This window comes from Mirounga leonina, unplaced genomic scaffold (assembly GCF_011800145.1).
Source record: "Mirounga leonina isolate KUSES-001 unplaced genomic scaffold, KU_Mleo_1.0 Mir_201, whole genome shotgun sequence".
Taxonomy (NCBI): Eukaryota; Metazoa; Chordata; class Mammalia; order Carnivora; family Phocidae; genus Mirounga; species Mirounga leonina.
Genome location: NW_023270504.1, coordinates 21,058,885 through 21,066,656, shown reverse-complemented (window position 1 = coordinate 21,066,656; position 7,772 = coordinate 21,058,885). Strand labels below are relative to the sequence as shown.

The following is a 7,772-nucleotide window of genomic DNA, read 5'->3' as shown; positions in this document are numbered from 1 at the left end:
GATAGATAGATAGATAGATAGATAGATAGATAGATAGATAGATAGATAGATAGATAGAGTCAAGGAGGCCATTGGCTGGGGCTTGACATCGATGCTAATCCTGTAATGCATGATGGACCTAGAGAGCATAATGATGTGTGCCCATGTGTGTGGGCGCACGCGCTCTGGATCCCAGCCATCTGGGTTCTAACCCCAGCTCCCCATTTACTGGCTGTGTGGCTTTAGGCAAGTTATTTAACTTCCTTGTGTCAGTTTCCACCATGTGTTTTGTGCAAACACCCTGAAAATGGGACAGAAGATGGAGCAATGAGTAGAATTGGGAAATTAGGAGGCCAAGCCAGGTCCCCTGACCAGGGTACGGTGTGGCAGATGCCAGCACACCTGCTTATAATTTTTCTGATATACAAGTCAAGTTAATATGGAAAATGCCCTTAGAACAACAACTATCACATAGCAAGCACTCAGTAATTGTTATTCATTATCATTATTTGATATCTCTTAACCACTGTTTGGTTGGGGTTTTTTTCTTCTTCTTGTCTTTTAAACCTAAACAAATACTGAATTGTGATAAAATACACATAACATTTACCATCTTAGCCACTTGTAAGCTTACATGACAGTTCAGTAGTGTTAAATATATTCACGTTGTTGTGCAATGGTTGGTTTTATTTCTTACCTCCAATCCCAGTTTTCCTAACTATTCCCATTATTGTGACCGAGTGCACTTTGTGCAAACACCACATTTCTGCATTCCGGACGTCGGAAGGGCCCGCTGCCTACCCACGCCGTGACACCAGAATGCCTTCATGGACGAACCAGGCCCCCTCTGTTAGATTCTGTGGGAAACCACATTGAAAGTGCCAACTTCAGTTGCTCTCAGGACACAGCCCATTTTGAAAAGGAGCAGTGTTTGTGCTTTGTTACCTCGAAGTACCTGGTGTATGGTAGGCCCTCCATGACCCCTTTGGGACCTATTAATCTTCCAGCTGTCTCCTCTCACATGTAAGAACCATAAGATTAACCTTTTGTGCCCCCTTTCAATTCTGGGATTCTTATATCTGGCTGCAGATAATGAGGTTCCAGGAGAGGAAGACCAGGCCCCAGTCTTGACTTCCCGTTGTCCCCAGGGCACCAGGTACCACCTCTTCCCCTTGCTCCATCCTTCTACTCTCCTCTAACTCCTCCATGCCTCCCTAGGGCCTCTTCTTCCTGCTTTGCTTCCTGTAGTTCAGAGTCTGGGGTAGCATGACCTTTTACCCTCTGACCCTTGGCCCCAGATGCGGCATTTCATTGTGATGGGAAAGTGTGGAGGCCCTGGGATGGTGCCCAGAGCTTCTTTTCATCTGGGGGTGGGGGGGCTTAGTGTACTTCAGGGAGGACCCACTCACTTCCCTCCCTCCTCTGGCTTCCTCCATCCAGTCCTGTAGAGGCTGCTCTTGGCCCAGGGGCTAGCTGGCTCCCCGACCCCGCCAGAAGTTTTAGCGCCAGAGATCCCTAATATGCATGACTAACTCTCCCCAGGTAGCCAGGAAGTTTTCAAGAAACTTCCTGTTCCCCCTGGGGAAGTGCTATCTGAGCCCTTTGAAATAAGAGGACTGGAGCAGTTTGGGTTCACCTCCAGAGCCGGAAGCCCTCTGTGATCTTGCTCTTTCCCCTCTCCAGCACTCCGACTTATCTCTGCCACCCTGACCCCCTCCCTATAAATGATTCACAAGGTTTACCCCACAGGTTTAATTGGCTCATTTGAAATCTGACCCGTTGATTTCTTCATTCAGTTCTCTTGTGCAGCCCCGTATTGAGACCGAGGCCAGGCAGACTTGCTTCTGTGCTCTCTGGTAGTGAGCCGCTTACAGAGGCTAGCCGTTTGGGAGGCTGTCCCTCGCACAGGAATACAGATTAAGCCCCAGAGTCCTGCAAGTCACCCATTTTGTTTCCTTCAGCCCCTTTTCAGCAAGCGCTTCTAAAACTCTGGGAGCTCCCCTAGGATTTATTGGTGACGAGCTCACACATCTGTGAGTCATACACTGCAAACTCGGGCGATGTTCTTCTCGGGCCCTACCAGGGAATTCAGTGACCTTGGCAACTTGCTGAATGGAGTGAATGGGCTGAATGGGCTGAATGGGCAGGCAGAGGGTCAGTGGAGAGTCTCGATGGAACCTTGTGGAGTGGCGGCAGGGGCGGTGGGGGGGGGTGCGCTGTGTATGAGTGTGCTAGGGTGGCCATAACAAAGCGCCACAAACTGGGGGGCTTAACCAACAGAAATGTATTGTCTCACAGTTCTGGAGGCTGGAAGTCCAAGATCAAGGTAAAGGCGGGGCCAGTTCTTTCTGAGGGTTGGGAGGGAGAATCTGTTCTGGGCCTCTCTCCTAGCTTCTCCTGTTTTGCTAGGCATCTTTGGTGTTCCTTGACTGGTAGATCTCTGCCTTCGTCTTCGCATAGCATGCTCCCTGTGACAGACTCTTAATTCAGCACCTTTAGCCTTGTGTTTTTTTATGTGTCTGCCTTCTCCATTAGACTACGATATCCTTGAGAGCAAGGACCACTTTTCCTTCCCTTTGCATACACTGCATCCACGACACTACTTGAAATATGGTTGGCATCACTGAAGGTTCTGTGGTTCAACACATATTTCGTAATCACTGTGTGGCAAAACATTCCCCTTCCAATCATGCAGTCTATGCCTGTCTATATGTCCAAATTCTCCTTTAAGTAAGGACATCAGTCATATTGGATTAGGGGCCCACCCTATTCTAATACAACCTTGACTTAATTAATGATACCTGCAGTGACCTGTTTCTAAATAAGGTCACATTCTGAGGTACTAGGGGGTTGGGACTTCAACATATGAATTGAGGGGTGTGGGGTGAGGCTGGTAGCACGATTCACCCCATAAAAGGGGGTGACAGAACCCAAGCATGTGTAGGAAGTCTGTTTTGAATTGCATCTGAAGGCCTAGAGCATTTAGTCTCTATAGTTCTTTATATCATTTGTGGTTCCCACTAATCATTTACAAATTCATGCTGGGAAGTGAGTGGTTCCTTCCAGGAGAATGTGGAACACAGTGGACTGAGGCTGATGAGTAAATTACCTGTTGGGCCTGTTGATTTGCATCTCCCTGACTAACTTCTCTTATCACCTTCCATGGCCTTAGGGAAAGCGAGGTGGTGGAAATGTGATCCTCGGAAATGTGATCCTTCTTTCTGAGTTAGAAGCTTGAGCCTTTGGTCTACCCTGGAAATTTCGTGCTTAAAGCCCACAACTTTAACCAAAGGCAGTTTTTGTTGGTTTGTTTTAAGTTTACTAGTTATTCATTCTTTATGACCTGATTAAATTGGGTCAAATTTTGATGACTTTTAAATAGACAAACTTTCCTAATAAGTAAAAGGAAAGAAAACAAGAAAAGAAATCCTTTTTTTGTAATCCTCACACTTAAAGCCCTCATTTATTTGGGGCTGTTTGGTGGCAAGAAGGGAGTATTTGTATCTAAAAGAGGTCCACAAAGAGAAAGGTTTGGGATTAGAAAGTACTTTCAACCAGAATGGGTTCCCTGCCAGTCCGTGTTCTTTCTCCCCCCTTCTCTCCATGCCCACACTGACTAATTAACGTGTGGCTTTCCCTCCCTCTTTCTTGCGCATTTCCCTCCCATATCAAGACCTTCAGACCGAGGGCAATGTGGATAATTTCCCAGCTCTCCAGCTGGGCAGTTCACCAAGAACAAACCCAGACATCAAGGCCAGACCAAAAAAATCTTCTTGTTTTAGACAGAAGACTCCTACATCTGGGGGATTTAATGCACCCACTGTCCGCTCAGTGCATTTCCTGTGTCCGGAGCTTCTCTGCCTGCCGGCTCTGGTCTCATAAGTTTCCACACCCTGCTGCCAACTTATAATAACAGGGCAGCAGGCAGCAGGGTGGGAACGGCAGAGTCTACTCCATACGTGGGCGCATGCTTTGCAATCTGAAACAAAGCTTGGAAGGTCTCATTGCAGGCCTTTCAGCCTTGACAGTGGTTGTGCCCAGACCACCAGGAGCCTGGAATTAAATACCCTTGGATCCAGTTCTCCACCATTAATGTTATCAACTTCATCAAGTACTTCCTCTTTGAATGGTGTCTGCAGAGAAATAAATAAATCAAGCTCCTCCAGGTCCTGTTCCTGCCTGGACCCTGAGTCAAAAGTAAAATCTGAGTTGGATTATCCAGAGCACTGTCTCTCTCCCTCCTTCATTGTTCCCGAAGATCTGGGCAGGAACGGAGAGTGAATTCTCTCCAGGACATTACATCAGTTCCTCTTTTACCCTTGGCATGGAAATTCTTCCTCTCAGAGTCCACCCAGACTTCCTAGGGCTTGCCCCGAGTGCACACCCATGCACTGAGCCTTGAAGCCCAAGACATCAAAGAGAGCCTGCAGGTGACCATACTCCTGGCCAACGCCTGTGTCTGTTTTGAAATTTGTAAGACGGGAAATGGATTCAGGATATAGAATTTTTCAGTACATGGTCTTCATCATCCTTAAGTATTTTTAAACCTTAATACGCTTTTAAGTAAAGGGAAATATTCTGTATATGGCATTTAGAAGAAAATGCACAAAACTTGAAAACACAACCATCTTAAGTAGTTGCTTATCATGGTAATGTTCTGTGACAGAGAAGAGATAAATTCATTTTTAGGGACAGCAGAGTCAAGGTCCGTATTAGCTGTGAAAAGAAAACTTGTCTTATCACCCAAAAGATGGTAGGTCATTTCTATCATGCTAATCATCTCAGCCATTAAAATTAACTACGTGGGCCTAATCAGTTAAGTACCCTGTAAGCATTTATTTGCATTTGGGTTAAAGTGAAGAATTTAGTACTTGTTATCCCAACCTGTATTCTTGCAAGGTTGACTAAGTACTTTAAAAAAAAAAGAAAAAGAAAAAGAAACACTTTTTATAGTGGAAAATATCAAACTTAGGCAAAACTAGAGAGAATTATGTAATGAGCCACAATGTACCCATCACCAGCTTCAATGATCAACTCATGACCAATCTTGCTTCCTCTGTGCCTCACCTACTCTCTGCTTCACCATCCCAAATTAATTTAAAGCAAATTCCAGATACATAGTTTCATCTGTAAATATATCAGTACAGGTCTGAAAAGAGAAGGACCCTTTATAAAATCTTAATCACAAGGCCATCACATCACCTGAAAACTGACAGTTCTTCAATATCATCAAATGTCTTATTAATGTTTACATTTTTTCCAACTACCTCGTATGTGTTTTTACAGTTTCCTTAATCAGAATCCAAACAAGGGTCTGTACATTGCAGATGTTTGATGTGTCTCTTAAGTCCCTTTCAGTGTATGGGTCTCCATTTATATCTTTCTTGTGTACATGCTTGTACTCTCTCTCTCTCTGGGTGTTTAAAAAAGAAGTTAGCCATAATTAGTATAACTTTATCTGTGTACATGGTGTATCTTTTTTTCTCCTCTGGTTACTTTCGGGATTTTCTCTTTATCTTTGGTTTTCAGCAGTTTGACTATGAAATGCCCGGATGTAGCTTTTGTATTTATCCTGCTTTGTATTTGCTGAGCATCTTGGATCTATAAGTTTCCTGTTGTTACCAAATTGGAGGACCATTTGGTCATTATTCCGGTTTGGGTTTTTTTTTTTTGGCGGGGTGGGGGTTGGTCCCATCCTTTCTGTTCTCTTCTTCTTGGATTCCAATTACATGTCCATTAGACCATTTAATATTGTTCCACAGGTCATTGTTTATTTGTTTCTGATTTTCATTGATGTGTCTTCAAATTTACTAACCTTCCTTCTGTCATCTCCAATCTGCTGTTAAGTACATCCAGTCCAGTCTTTCAGATATTGTGTTTTTCAGTCCTAGAATCTTCTTAAGTTTCCATTTCCCTTCTGACAGTCTCCATCTGTCATATCTCATTATGACCATCGTTTCCTTCAAGTGCTTACACTTATTTCTAATAGCTACTTTGAGGTTCTTTTTTGCTAATACCAACATCTAGATGATCTCAGAGTCTGTTTCTGTTGACTGCCTTTCCTCTTGATTATGGGTCACATTTTTCTGTTTTTTTTCCACATGTTCGGAAAATCCTTATTGAATACTGGACATTATAGATGATACATTGTAGAGACTCTAGATTATGTTATATTCCTCTGAAGAATGTTGATTTTTGCTCTAGCAGGTAAATGACTAACCAGTCACTTTGAGTTTGCAGAGGCTTGGTCTTAACATTTGGTTAGGGCAGATCTCTTTCAGTTTTGCCTGTAGCCCTGAGGCAAATCCCTTTGTCCTGGAGCTAGTCTTTACTCCTAAGGTGTGGCTGTTCTGGGGTAATAAACAGCCTGAGGTGTTTACAGAGCCTTTATTGCTAGGGCTCAAATTCTGAATTCTGTCTCCAGCCCAGTGGCCAGTAGCTGACATTCCTGCTCTTATCTTTCAGCCATACAGCTGTTGTTTTCACTGAGTTCCTTAGAGGTCCCCCTGCACATGCACCGTTCAGGAGCACGTATTAGGGATGTGAGGGAAGTTTATGTGCCAATTTAGTGGATTCCCCCTGCGGCTCTCCCCTTTATAGGATTTGCTTTCTCGATTTTTTGCCATTCTGGAGCCCCATACTCTGTTCCCTGACAGATTATACAACTTGTGGTTCATTTCTAGCTGCCCCCTGCTACAGGGACTGGGGAAGACCCTCGGGGCTATATAAATTTGGATCTCACTTGTGCAGTTCTCTTCTTTCAAGAGTAAAATGCCCTTCAGTTTTCTCCAGCACCTTCAAATAACTTTTGTAAATGTATTATATCCAGATTCCATCATTTCTGTATGTGGTAAGGTTAGTTTGATACAAGCCTGGAAACTGGAATCCCCTTCTCCTTTATCATAGAAAGGTGGTAGCATACCAAAATACGTCACCTGGCTTTGCATTACCTACTCATAGAACCTGGAGACCAGTCCTTAGCAGAATATTAAGGCACTCCTCATTCCGTTTTATACCTGCCTGATCCTCCATTGTTTAGAGATATAGTATCATTTATTAAGCCAGTCTCCCATTGATAGCTATTCCAACAAGTAAGCACTTTTAAATTCACGGCAGCAGGTTACACAGTAGTTACAAAATAAACCCTTTGCCTTCAAGCAGATGCTCTTTTAGTGATCGTGAACAACATTTCTTTTGTTCACTGTCTCATATAACCGAGATCTAGAGGAATCCTCATTTTTCTATTAATCCTATGTAAAACTTTGAGACACTACCAGCTCGGTCTCTGTTTACTAACCCTGTCAGATTCCTAGATCCCCTTTATATGTTCTTCATGTAGATACTGTCATAAGGGACAAAGGGAGGTATCTTTGACTTGCTTTACTTAGAATCATGGACAAATCTTTGACCATACAAGAACCTGAAAGCATGTGCATCGTTTTGATGAGACAGCTCTGGGAGCAGATGTGGCCAGAGAAACCTCATTAAGATGAGTGGGAGGCACTGTAGAAAGCTCCATTTTTGCAGGCAGATTTTCGTCCTTCCTCCCCCTAAGCAGGGACTCCTAAAGCCACGTGTGTGCCGGTCCCCCCGCATCCCAGCCCACAGTACTGCTTCTGTTGCTGAGCTATGTACACTTCCAGTGTTGTCCGTGCTCAGATATCACCAGCTTGAAAGTTCAAGTGGGAGGGGGTAGAGGCATTGTTGGAGGTGTCTGTCCCTCCTTTTCCTTACTTACCGCTGCCTGTCTCTGAGCATTTGTAGGGTCTGTGCACTTTAGGAAACAAAGTCAT

The 7,772-nt window shown here is 44.1% G+C and overlaps 1 protein-coding gene across 4 annotated transcripts in view; it reads left to right on the top strand.

Moving 5' to 3' along the window:
* Positions 1-7,772, top strand: part of ETV6 (ETS variant transcription factor 6) — a 146,477-nt gene that overhangs the window by 115,877 nt on the left and 22,828 nt on the right. The window lies entirely within an intron of this gene.